The 14,420-nt window shown below is 41.2% G+C and overlaps 1 protein-coding gene across 1 annotated transcript in view; it reads left to right on the top strand.

The window, feature by feature from the left end:
- EXOC5 (exocyst complex component 5) overlaps nucleotides 1–14,420 on the top strand; it is a gene marked incomplete in the record, with an annotated part of 1,512,951 nt that overhangs the window by 1,438,228 nt on the left and 60,303 nt on the right.

Here is a 14,420-nt window from a genome sequence, read left to right as displayed (position 1 = left end):
TTTATTCAAGAATTTTCTTGATCCCCAGAAAGGAAGGTCCCTGGAGGTCTGTTCTGGACCTATCCCACTTCAACACCTTCCTCCGAGTTCCCTCCTTCAGGATGCTTTCTCTCCCTACTCTTCTACCCCCTGATCTTTCCTCAACCTTTCCTACTGTCCTTGAATAAAAAGGATGCCTATTTACACATTCCAATCCACCCACTTTTCAGAAGGTACCTCCGCTTCTCAGTGTGTTCGGCACACTTTCAGTTCTATGCTATGCCATTTGGTCTCCCTGCGGCCCCAGGAGTATTTACAAAATGTCTGGCCCCAGTCATAGCATTTGCCAGAACAAAGGGAATACAACTTTTCCCCTACCTGGATGACATCCTTATCCAGGCTCCATCAAGCTCCATGGCCTTACAACACCAGCACTTCACCATCTCCCTCCTAACAGGTCTGGGATTTACCACAAATCTCAAAAAATCCTCCCTAATACCCTCTCAAGATCAGGTGTTCCAAGGATGTCGGATTCTGACAAGAGAAATGATGGCTTGCCTATCACCAGAAAAGATTGTAATGCTCACATCTTTCTTTGAGGAAATCTTTTCTCTCAAAGCTATTTCAGCCATGGAATTCCTCAGAATCCTAGAATTCATGGCCTTAACTATCCCCATGGTCCCCCTGGCATGTCTACACATGAGGAAGTTCCAGTGGTATCTGAGAACAGTTTGAAACAGCACTTATGTCCTCTAGAATTCATGATGCCCATGCTGTCATGCCTGACTACGGAACTGAAATGGTGGATCTCTCAGATTCAGTCAAATCCTGGCCTGCCTGTACAGCCCATACCCCCCCCCCAAACCAGGATCTCAGATGCATCAGACACAGGCTGAAGAAAATGGAGAGTGAGGAACACATGGACCCCCCACTCAACAGAAAGAGCACATCAGTATCAAGGAAACGAGAGCCTTGATATTGGCCTTGGAAATTTCCAAGGGTCATCTTCTACCAGGCACCCTGAGGTGGTACACAGACAATACCACTGTGCTGTGGTATATCACCAAAGGGGGGGACAAAGTCCTACCTTCTGTGCAGACTAGCACTGCAGGCTTGAGAAATCGCCCTGGAGAAATAGCAGTATATATACCTTCTGCAGACAATCTGATGGCAGATTCATTAAGCAGGACCATGGCTCTGTCTCACAAATGGATGCTGAACAGGGATGTGTTTCTGGACCAAGTCCGTCGATGGGGTATTCCAAATTCTCCCCCATGAACAGACAGCTCACAACCTTCTGCTCCAGGGCACCTCAGCCAAAGGCTTGGAAGATGGAACCCCTCTCAATCTCCTGGAAAGGGATGTATGCCTATGCATTCCCCCCCTTCCCTCTCACACAGAGTCCTGCTGAAAATTTAGAAGGAACAATCTCAAATCTTGCTGGTGACTCCCTATTGACCAAGGCAGCATTGGTTCTTCTTCTGTTTCACCTGGCCAAGGGCAATCACCGCAAGTTACCCCAAGCGAATGGACCTGCTCACACAGGACAAGGGAACACTGTTACATTCCCCAACTGTCCACCCTGAATCTCACATTGTGGGTGATAGGGCATTGATTTCCTTCAGACAGCTGTACACAGAGCATGTGATCCAGGTTCTGCAGGAGGCTAGAAAATCAACCACCAGAAAATCTTACCTGTCAAAATAGAAGATATTTTCCGTATGGTGTAAGAGAAACAACTTACAACCACTGACTGCAGAGAGTCCCCAGTGGGTCTTGTCTTACCTGTGTGACCTTATGAAGACTGGACTATCCTATTCCTCCATTAAAATTCACCTATCTGCCATCTCAGCATGCCTGCCCTTGGTACCACCTCTAGCATCCAGGTTAGAAGTTAAACTCTTTCTGAGAGTGACAGTACATCTCAGGCCCCCAAGGAAGCCCATTCCTCCTCCTCCTTGAGATCTAAACTTTGTCCTAGAAAAATTGACACTACCTCCTTTTGAACCAGCCAAAGACTGCATCCTCCAACACTGCACTTGGAAGACTATACTCTTGGTGACCATCACCTCAGTCAGAAGAGTCTTGGAACTCCAGGCCCTTATGGCAGAACCCCCCTTCACTGTCTTCCACAAGGACAGGGTATGTTTGCGTACTAACCCTACCTTCATGCCTAAAGTGGTCAATGAGCTGTCCTTGAATCAGACTGTCAATCTGCCAGCCTTTCTCCCCCTCTCCGCAGAGCAAGGCAGAGAGGATACTTCATTCCCTAGACGTTCACAGACAGCTCAAGTATTACTTGGCCAAAACCAAATCCCTCTGCAGATCTGACAGGCTCTTCATCTCTTAACCATCCAAGAGCTCTGGGTCAATCTGTCTCCAAGCAAACCGTATCCTCTTGGATATCTAAAACCATTTCCTTTTGTTACACTAACCATGGTAGTGAATAACCCCAGTAAGGGCACACTCCACCAGGGCAGTGTCCTTCTCTGAGGGATTCCTTAAAGGATTGGACACAGCTGCTATCCTTGAAGCAGCTACATGGTCCGCCATTCACACATTCACTAGACACTACAAACTGGATATGGTCTCTAGAGCCAGGGTAGGATTTGCCAGAGCCATCCTTCACGAGTTTGTGGAAAGTGCTTCTGGTCCGCCTCTCCTTTCTTAGGACAAGAGCTTTTGCACTCTCCTTGATGTCATGAATATAGCAGCATATGAATAGAAGGACATATTATTGTTGTGTAAGAACTTGGCATAACCTTAGATGTTCTCCTCTTCTATATGCTGCTGTATAGTTTCCCACCCAGCCTTACCCTCACACTTGCCTGATTACTGACTCCTGGAGTACCCACTCCCTAGTCACTGATTCTGGTGGCATCCAGTTCTGAAGAAGGTGCGTGCTGACATCTTTATACCTGACGTCTGAGAGAGAGGTGCAGGACGTCACGCTTACCCTAGCAGTAGCATTTAACTTTTGTATAATGGCCAGACGTACGAGAGTTCACCAGAGGCAAAACTCCCTGATGTCATGAGTACAGCAGTATATAGAAGAGAAGGAAATCTAAGGTTATGGTAAGTTCTTACACAGCAATATTTTTCTTCCAATAGTACCAACACTGCAATTTTTGCCATTGTAGATACTTTAAATAAAGCTAGATATAATGGCAAACTAGTCTCCTCTTATTTCTGGACTTGTCTAAAGCCTTCAACACAGTTTATTACAGCAAGTTTCTGCTTCAGATGTTATCACTAGTTTTATCTCAGCCCATCCTTCTGTGGTTCAGAAGCTACCTGTCCAATAGGTGCCAGTCAGTAAAATGACACCCTACCCTCTCTCTCTACCTCCCAGTCACTACTGGTATACTACAAGGCTCTATCAATGGTCCCCTCCTCTATAACATTCTCACTAACAACCTGCACACAGCAGGTCTCCCTAATACAGTACGCAGATGGCTCGGACTCATACACACATCTAACACATCTCCAGAAGATCCCAGGAAGCTTTAACAGCTACTGAAACATGGCACTGTAATTCATAACTCATGCTCACCCCCCCAAAAAAAAATCTACTACTACTTTTTTCCCCAAATCCCTCTGGCATGAACAAACTAAATTTAAAATCCTCTTTCGTAATAATACAACCATTGAAGTCAATTCTCATAGCAAATTAAGGCTGATAGCTGGTGATAATCTTAAATTAGACTTTCATTTACAATATTACATAAAAAAAATCAACAAAAACTAAGCATGTTTATAGAGTCAAAAACGTCTTTCTCACCAATGCCAACTAAAACTACACTTGTTACTACTTATCTCCTCCCCTCACCACTTTACGGTGCTCCCATCCTTACTAACCTCTAGGCATCACAAAAATCTAAACTTGAACCAATGGTATAATAAAGTGGCTAAATTTGTAGCAAATACCCTTTCAGAACCCACCACTGTATAGCACTAAAAAGCCTAAATTGGTTAGAACTGCTCTATCAACTAACGCATACACAGCTTCTTACCACCTGTAAAATTATCCAGCATCCATCTGCTTGTACAGTGCTAAATACATTCTACATGACTATGTTCCCAGTTGGTCATTACGATCCAATGACCAAAGACTCCACTCTGTCCATAAACCTGTCAGATCTGCTGGGCATGGACTGTACTCTTACTATGTTTCTAAGGCCTGGAACTCCTTACCTTTTTTCATCAGGTCATTCACCTCCCTTTAGTCTTACTTCCTAGGATGCCTCTCAACTGTACAGGTTTTTGCCTCACATTTTTGGTCCGTTTTTCATAAAATTGTGGTTTTCTGGCAACTTAGTGGCAAATCATTAAAAAGTAAAGTTAGAAAATAATGACAGACATTTGAGTTTCAGACTTCATACCCTTCAGAAAATTTATGCTAATGCAAAACCTGTTCTATCAGCTGTCCAAGTTTGTAAGAATAATATTTAAAAATTGTCCCTATTTTTGGGCCACTTTTATGGCTTTGTCCAGATTTCTTGCTGTAAGAGGTTGAGAGGTATGCTTCCTAGCCCAAATATGTCTGTTCTTGCTCAACCCCAGGGTAAACTGTATCCCTAAATATGAACAAGTGTCTAGTCATACTGTGCACCTCCTTACTCGCCCTTCTTTACACACTTCCATACTTCAATCAATTTCTCTCCCCGATTCTCTTTCTAAATATGCCATAACCGTGTTTTTCTCTCACTTTGTATTGCATTTCCTGTTTGTATTATACTACCTTAATCTTTAATTTCTCTATAAACTGGCAAACATGTCTCTATTCAGTTATTGTCACTTGTGTTTTCACATTATGTCTAATATGGTATCATTATTTAAACTGTAGATTTTTGCATTATTTTTTAAAATTGTAAAATTATTGTCCTTAAAATACTTTTCTCCCCAGGCCTCCACTGAAAATGGGCACCTACCAAGTCAGACTTTCCTGGTAATCAAATGTCAGTAAATAAATAAATAAGTAAATAAAAAGGCTACACAATCTTAAATTCACAGACCTACATAACTGGTTCATTTTAAAAACAAACTGCTAATTAACAACAGTAAATGCTATTCTCCACAGCAAAAGATTAAAAAAAAATATATCATCTTTGTTCTTTTAACTTTAACAGACTGTAAAAGGGTCATAGTACCAAATGTACAACAAAAATGCATTGGCGTTAAGTCTAGTCCCACTCCTAAAGTTAAATATGAACACAGGCAACATTACCGCTAAAAATGTCTGGATTCCCCCAAATAGAACCTTCTACTAAACGCTCTCTACTCTGCTCATAAACTTTGAAAAGTCTAGATAGCCGAAAATAAAGTACTTGGAGTAGCGATTCTGACAGATGTAAATTGTCACCATTGCTTCTGGTATGGTCGCTGGCTTCTTATTACCAAGAGATACTTTCTTATTAAGAACACTGAGTTTTAAATTACTGACACAAGTCTGCTGCCCCCCCCCCCCCCCCACACACACACACACAGATGCACACTTCCCACAAAAGGAGAGCTTCAAATCAAACCAAGCTTGGCCGTTAAAAAAGCCAGTAAGTCACAATCACACTTTTCCGATCTAAATTCAGAAGTATCACTGAAGGAAAAGGCTCTTCTAGAATTGGACCTGCCACATTGAATTCTATACCCATAGACATAAATTCTGAAATGCTATTCTCCATTGAAAAACAACTTAAGCAATCTCTGCAAAAGAATTTTAAGTGCATCTGCATTCTTGACGCTGGCTAATTATTGCAACACAGGTTTCTTTTTGTTGCAAGTCTCTATATTCTATAAACATAATTTCTAACCCTATATATAAATATACTGCTACCGAATTTCTGTAAATGAACTAACGTTATGTAAATACGTTGATAAGACAATTGCAACATAAGCATGTGCATTTGTTTCAGTAGTTTATATTAAAGTTTCGTTACATGCTGTGATACTGTTTGAGATATTCTTTTAATTACTTTAAAAATGTTTCCTCTATATTATTCCCAGGTCATGACTGAAAAGGGTCAATAAGACTGGCTTACTTAAATGATTATCAAATTGTAAAATAAAAAAAAACAACTGAGAACATGACCAAAGACTCTGGTATGGAGTGAGATGTGCTCACAGCCCTAAACTGCAGTCTGTTGACCAAGGCCTCCTGCATGTCCACTTTTCAAGTCTCCTTCGATGGCCAAAATCTGTTTGGCATCAAATGGCCTATCATAATTATAGCTGGAGAAGGTGGGGTCTCCAAGATCTTTGTTCATGTGAACTCTCTTGACTACCTTCAGTTACTGCCTGAGGCCCTGTGTCTCAAAAATTATTATGATCTCAGGAGTTACAGGGCACCAAGAGCTAAGCAGATGCAGCCCAGCTAGGCTCAGCCTAGGCTGTGTAAGTGCTTCAGTGCAAACGCCCTTCACCCCCTGGGATTCATCTTCAGATTCCTTGGTTCATTTGGCCAGAAGTTTTATGTCTTTTATTAGATACGAGAGGCCTGATCTGGATGCACAGCTGTTTGAAAACGCTCCTTCAAAGAAGAGAATGGTGGAGCCCCACCAGAGGAATCTGACTCGGAAGGTGATGAACTGGCATATGTAGGGAAGTTCCCATAAGCAAAGAACCTTGACAGTAAGGACACACAGTCTTCTGTCTCCCCTCCAGAGGACATTCACTTGGGAAGTACTCTTCATATGATGGAAAGAGTGCATCAAAGTCCAGCAGAAATATAGGGCATATATGAGTTTTCCTAAACCTAGGCAGCTAGTTGGCCCTCCTGTGCTAGTTTTCCTAAAAATTCTGTTAGTTAATGCTTCAGTAGAGCTTGGACTCCATTCCATCTACTCCTAGGAAGCCTAACCAGTTTTTTAGGGTCAAGGTTATTGCTCTGTTCCTTTAAACTGCTGTTGATTTGTGATAGTTCCCTTACATACAGCAACAAAAGTAAGTGAATATTTTTCATTTCTTGATCTGTTTTTAAGTTCATTTTAGCCGTCTGTTTTTACGTTCATTTTAGCAGTCTGTATCTGCTTTAGCTAAGCATGTATTAGCAATTCCAGTAGGTAATTGCACTGCATTTTACCATTTAAGTAGTCTAATTGTTGGTATCTAACCCTAGTTTCTATTTATGGGGTGAGTGTCTTAGGCTAGTTCAGGACTTGTGCTTGCTTTAAGGCAGTTTCTGGCCAGTCAGAGTTATGCAGCTAGGAATGTCCCACCATGTGTGCCTAAACCCAGTGTGCCTGTGTTGTCTGCCCCTTATGATAATTTTACAACATAATTGACTTTACTGGAGAAGCTTACTCAGACTCTGCCATAGACTGCTTTGAGGGAAAGTTTAGTTTGTTTTTCTTGTAATTTATTTTGAGTCATTGCCTTCTGTTTTGTATATTTTCATTAAACTATGTTTTAATTGTATTTCTGCTTTCAGTTACTTATTTAAACTAGAAAACAGACCAGAGCTGTGACTCTTGTGACTCGCACAGAAATTAGAACAGGTTAATTAAGGTTAATTATCCGTGAACTGATGGAGGAGCTAGAAACCAAACCTTGTATTTAAGGGTTAAAATAAAACATTTCAGGGCTTTTCTGGAAAAGCTGTCTCTCTTGTAAAATAAAACATTTCAGGGCTTTTCTGGAAATGCTCTCTCTTTTGAGTCACACAGAAATTAATTTTTTCTGCACCCTCCCACCCTGTTGCTGATGTGTTTTTAAACTCAACTCTTTCTCTAGCTGTCTTTCCCTTTGTTAATTTGACCATGTATTTCCTTCTTTCTTTTGTCAGTAGGCACCAAATTATCATTTTTGTGAAGTTCTCTCTCAGCTATTTAAATTTATTGGCTGTTCCACAGTATTCTATAGAGCTAGTACACTGATAGCCCACCTACATCTAATCCATCTTGCTCTTTTAAAATTAGTGGCTCTCCCCTTGGATTCCTAAAGTTTGAGTTACTCCGTCTTACACATCTGATTGCTTAATGCACACTGCAACTCTTTGGATTTTATCCCATGTGTTCCATCTTGCCTTTAAAATCTACAGTATCTGGTCCAAGACAACCAGTTATTGAAGACCCAACATTCTGCCTTGCAGTAGTCATCTTGGGATTAGTGTTTCTGTTTTGCTTCTGGTGAGAGAAGCATTATTTCCTGTAGATGCTGGTCACCAGAAAGTTTGATAACTGCTTCATATGTGCCAAGTTGGAATTTGTGTTTATATTTTGCTCCCTGTGAAAGAAGGAACAGAGTGCATTGATTCCTTACTGTCTCTGATTGGGCAGTGAGTGTCTATGTGGGACCTTCCTGGTTGCTGTAAAGGAATCTACAAAAAAAAGGCAACAACAAGCCTACGGACCCCTGAATCATCTTGAACAAGACTGTTGATCACCAAAGAGCATGTGGCCTGATTTTCATCTTGGGATTGGTGCTACTGTTTTGCTTCTGGTAAGACAAGAAACAAAGGGGCTTTATATCCCAGCAGGGTGAAGCTGTGGTGAGACCAACAGTAGTAGTAGCTAGGTAGTAGCCAATTAGGTGAATCCCCACTACTCGTCATGCTAATTCTTTCTTTACAGTAAGTACTGCTTGATTAGCTGTTTTCTAACTTAACTTCAGAATATCTTCCTAAATGCTTTGTCCATAGATCAAGATCTACTGTAGTAGTCTACCCTCAGCTGTTTGTCAGTGCCCTGTATAGACACAGTCATACTGACCTAACATTTTTCCTATTAAAGCACCCTTGAAATTTCACTAGTAATTAGTGTGACAATGTGAGGTATTGCCAGCAATACCAGGAGAGAAATAGGGCAGTTGATGTGTAACATATGTCAGTATAGATAGCTGGAGTTTTGTAAAGAATTATATCATTGGTATATCAGACTGATTTGTACAGATGCTTGTGTTAAAAATGTACCAACAGTGTGTCCTGCTGGACAGAAAAAGAAATATACTTGCATGACAGACTGCATTATAACTATTGAAATTAATATTTTAACAGAGTGCTGGAAGGGAAGAGGTTAAGCTCAGCTGCAGCTAACTTTGAAAAACAGTATGAAATTAAATTACTTAATTTAGGCCATAAAGATTGTATCTTATAGTTCTGATTGCAGCCAGAGACTAAATCTGTGTGCCAGAGAATGGTTTATTAGCTCCTTTAGGAAGAGTGGAAGTGTATATTGTTTTATGACTTCCAGAAACTGCAGTAGGTCTTAGCAATGCTCTGTGTGTATAATTGACACGTGTAAGATTCTGGGTCATTTGCTAGGAAAGGGGCTAGTATAGGAACCAGAAGTCAGGCGACCAGATCTATGTGATGTCATTCTGTAATCCAGAGCAAAAATTATGTAATACTAGATGAGACTGAAGTGTCGGAGCACTTCTGTTTTTGAAACCTGACAAAAGAGTAAGTGACCAGGGAATTTCCTGTAACTGAAACTCTGGTGTTTATTGTAAGTAGATATTCCATATTTTCATGTTTTTGTTATTAAATATTATTAAATATATTTAAACTTTTCATTGTGGCTGGTCCTTTAGAGAATATTTTAACCTTTGAGAGAACTTGTATCTATTTGGTGACTCTTTGGCCAGTCCAGAAAGCCTTAATGCATAGAGACAGACAGAGAGACCACGGACTGTGTGTGTTCTCTGTGTGCTTTTAAGGGAAATTGCGCTTGATGTATCCATTTTTGTTCATGTGAATCTCCCTCGCCAGTCTCAGTGGCGAAGATTCAGACTACTTGATTACGGGCACAGAGAGGGGGCATCACACTTAGTTTCATGCAGGGCAACTAGTTTGCAGTGACAAACACTGCCCCCAGAGTTGCAAACCACATACTCCTGACATTACTGTATATTCTTACTGCAGCCGTCTAATCAGTAAAAAAGGGCCTGGTGCCATGGATATGGAAATTCCCACTATCACCGTTATCATCTTGATGGATATGGGCATCCAGAGTCAATGCAGAACTTGCCTCATGTTTACTGACAACTAGCTAATTCTCAGACAAGCTAATAAGTTATGTGAAAGACATATTTACACAGTGCCACTTAAACAAAGCTGTCACATAAAACACTCCTAATGCCAGTCGCGTTCTCAGCAGTACACACACTGCACCCATCACACAATACAAAGCAAACACATTGACCCACTTATGCTGAGACACATAAATGTAACCTTCCTAAGCCTCAAAGACTTCCTAGATGAAGTACACTAAACAGATGCCCTCATCAGTCATGAATGCACTCTTTCACAACACCTACAGCAACACATGCAGCCACATCTTCTGGAGTCTCTACTTCTAAGGCCATGAGGCAAGCCACCACACAATCCAACATTCTGGTCATTGGAGACTTCATTGTGAAACACACTGATGTCCCTCTCACAAGGCTGAGTAAGAAGAAAGTCACTGTCGCTTATGTATCGGGGGACAGAATCTGTTACATTAGTCACTGTCGCGTATGTATCCGGGGACAGAATCTGTTACATTACACATGCACTGGGTCATTTTGCCACAAGTACTAGTATGACTGAGTCATAGTCCATATGGGTGTAAATGTCCTGAGATGCAACTCCCTAGACTCTATGAAGCAAGACATCATGGAGCTCTCAGAATGTGGACCAGGCTGGTATGAGCAGCAATTTTACCTTCTCCAAGGATGATGCCACAATATGAACAGAAGATGACTGACTAATAATTTGCTTAGTTTTTGGTGTCATTCTAAGAGGGTGCAATATTTTTCAACATGAAGGGAGATGGTCAGTAGACTATGCTGCTTTGCCAGGGATGGTCTGCACCTCTCCCTCTAGGCTTTTAAATATTAGCTAACATTTTTCCCTCTCCATAGTGCTTTTTTTAGGCAATGCCAAACTGAAAGCACTTCCGACATAGCAAATCAAAACCAAGAAAATCTAAAGGTGTTACTGTTCAATGTTAGGAGTCTAAACAAGAATGTTTATGTTTTTGCAGTCACTGAGACTTGGTTTAAAGCTGCATAGAACGCACTTGCAGTTCAAGACTATAATTCCTTCCACACATTTAAACCAGCTGCTACACAGCCGGGTACTAAAGATGGAGTGTCTTGCTTTACATCAAAAGTAAATATACCTCAAGGCTGGTCAAACAGGACAATGCACTTGAGCTTCTCCATATTCAAATCACCGTAGACAAAATCCCATACAACTTATTTGCTAGCTGCAGGTTCCCCTCTATGACCTAGGAAACCCATAACACACACTTAAGCTACTGGAAACATGCACCATCCTACTCAATACAATATTAATGGGCAACTTTAATTACCTCACTATTAACTGGAATTTGTATACAACACCAGATGTGCAGACACAGGAATTCCTGGCTTTTGTAAACACACTCCTTGGACCAGATTGTCAGTATGTTCATCAGGTGGACAACCATACTGGATCTGATTCCCACTAATATGGGAGAGTGCTGCACACCCACTGGTGTAATGTTCTCTTTGTAAGGTCAGACCACATAATGTTCTTCTTTGAGGTAAAAATAAAACCCAGACCCCCAGCTACCACTGGAATGTTCAGGAACTACTCTAAGGATAACTTCCTACTTTTAAGTGATAACTTGGCAACATTTCAAGCTCCCATAAATTCTGAGAACATGCCTGCCTACACAGAACTGTTCACAGAAACCCTATACAAGCATGTTAATAGCTGCATAGAGGCAGATGTATCCACAATGAAGAAGTCCAGAAATAACTCAAAAAACTAGCCACCCTAGTGGAATCACATCATCATTAGGTTGTATAACAGAATGAAGAAAATCATGGCAAAAATTAGGTGGTGCGACACCCAGCAGGATAAATGCACTCTCATCGAGCAAAATGAAACAAATGACTCAGAGGGTAAATAAAGTCTACCATTGCCAAATATGGTCTGCTAGATCAAAGACAAACAAAGGCATTCTTTTGCTATCTCTTCAGCCTTTAAGACAGTACACAGTTGTGTGCAGAGCTCCTTGTTAATGGAGCCATCTGTACTGAGCCAGAAGATATGGCAAGCCTGCTGGCAGGCAAATTCAGCTGTAGCTTTACCTCTCTCAGCCTGTCCTCGGGAAATGCCATCAAATATAACTTCCCCAACTATTACTAGAACACAGGTCCTTAATGCTCTCAAAAGTCAAAGAACACTGTATCGATGGGCTTAGACAATATCCCAAGATGCCTTCTAAATAGTATAAAAACATGACCTACCATGCCGTCTGGAATCGCTTTTTAACTGTAGCCTCCAAACAGGCTTTGTGCCTCATGAATGGAGAATAGCAACAGACTTCTCTCTGCACAAAGTTGGGCTATTTATAGATCCTGGAAACTACAGACCCATAAGTCTCACTAGTCTGTTATGCAAAGACATGGAAAAAAATTATCATGGAAATGATCAGTAATGACATAGGAATCCTCCAGACACTGAACCCAACCCAATTTAGTTTTGTCAAGGGTAGGTCTTGCCTACTTCCTGGTGGACGACTTTGACAAGGTGACCAAAGCAATGGATGAGAGCAGAAAGTTTACACTGCCTACCTTGACCTGGCCAAGGCATTTGACACAGTACCCTTCTCAGGCATTGTTGTTAAATTTAAGAGGTTAGGTATAAAATTGTGTGTCACCCAGAGGATAGCCAGCTGTATCACAGATATGACCTAGAAAGTAAGAATTGGGAGCTCATGTCTACAAAGAGACCAGTCACAAGCGGTGTCCCTCAATTATTGGTCCTGGAACTGCTCCTTTTTGCCATCTAGTTTTCTGAAGTTAAGGCCAATGTCAAGGGCCTCTGGCTGGCCAAATGTGCAGATGGTTTCAAATTAGGAGCAGTCACAGGATTCCCCACTGACACTAATGTTCTCCAGGAAGGGCTGACTCAGCTTGTTTCAGAGCCACGGACGAAAATTAAATATTGAGAAATGCATAATAGTATCCTTCAGGAAGTCATCCAACCTTGGTAACTATATTAACAATACACCTCTAAGAGTCGACCCAGTAGTCAGGATTTGGGGACACATGTAGACAGTAATCTAGCCTTTAACTATCACGGGTCTACAGTAGTGGGGAAATCATTCTGTATTGTGTAACTTATAAACAAAGGTATGGCATCTAGGTCCAAGGATGTCATTGTTCCAGTTTATTCAGCATGCATCAGACCTGTCATTGAGTAAAGTGACCCTTTGGGGATGTACCTAACCAGGTGCATCCAACAATTGGAACATCCACAGAGGTTCCTCTCTAAAAGAATACAGGGCATAATAACATGTCCTCTACAGACTGCTTCAGAGCCTGTCCCCCTGTATTCTGTCTCCTACTGGCTGTTGAGGGGAGTTCTATGCCTGGCATACAACACAATGTCAGACCCACCCTGATGAAGATCTTGCATATGCACAAAACAAACAGAACCAGAATTACTCATTCTAAAGACTTGAATCTTGTCTATGATTTAAGTAGGACTTGCTAGACAGACAGGTAAATATCCCAGAGACTACCCCTTGTCTGGAACAGGCTCCATATCCATGTGAAGCAGAGTTCTTCCTAACCCAATTCACATGTAACTTGGACAATTGGATGAGGAACAGGAAGTTCTTCCCTGGTTTGGTACCTGTGTGTGTAATGGACACAGGCAGTCCATAAATGGTTCAGCTCCTATGCCCTGCTTCTAAATGTTTCATCTCCCAAACCCCTGCTTACACTTTTCAAGGGTACCAGACCTTGTCGGTGATTTGAGATGCATATTCAGGCTTAAAAATGCCCTAGTGGTCATTAGCCTAATACAACACCTATAATTCCTTCTCTCTCCTTATTTAATGTCTGTTGTGAGTAAACACACAAGTACCATTTTGCAAAGACTCTCCCCTTATGCCCTCACATTGCACGCCTTAGAGCCAGAGTGCATGCCCACTAAGCCAATCTGTGTTGCCATTTCATACTTAGTGGCTGTTGAGTTGCATGTCATAAATAGAAATGTGACTTTGTTGGCTCCTCCCGGTGTCATTTTATATGCTTCTACTAGTGAGCAGTAGAGCACCAAATATGGAAGTTCCTTCATTTAGACTGCATTTTCTTTATTCCACTGAACACCTAAGCACTTGATAAGATTGAAGGTTAGCCTAATCGTTTTCCTGTTGCCTGCCTTTTGTCATTAGATCTCCTAAGAGAGTGTACAAACTGCGTTATGCTCACATTTAGTAAAATTGTACTCGGCATTAATAATTCCAGTTGTAGTTTCCCACACCACAATATCTTATGCTGACACTGTAAAACAATCACTTCCAAAGCCTTACAGAAATAAGATTCTCACAGCAAAACTCATGTAACTCATCTATCTCATGTATACCTCCTATGAAGAGTCACCCTGATCAAAAACACTCCAACTCTATAAATTTGAACCATAGTAGTAATAAAAATATTTTAGTGTTGGAGTGGGTTAGCATGTTGTC

This window comes from Protopterus annectens, chromosome 6.part0 (assembly GCF_019279795.1).
Source record: "Protopterus annectens isolate FY-2018-M chromosome 6.part0, PAN1.0, whole genome shotgun sequence".
In the NCBI taxonomy this organism is placed as follows: Eukaryota; Metazoa; Chordata; order Ceratodontiformes; family Protopteridae; genus Protopterus; species Protopterus annectens.
The sequence above is the reverse complement of the archived record's forward strand: the minus strand, read 5'-3'. Positions and strand labels throughout refer to the sequence as shown.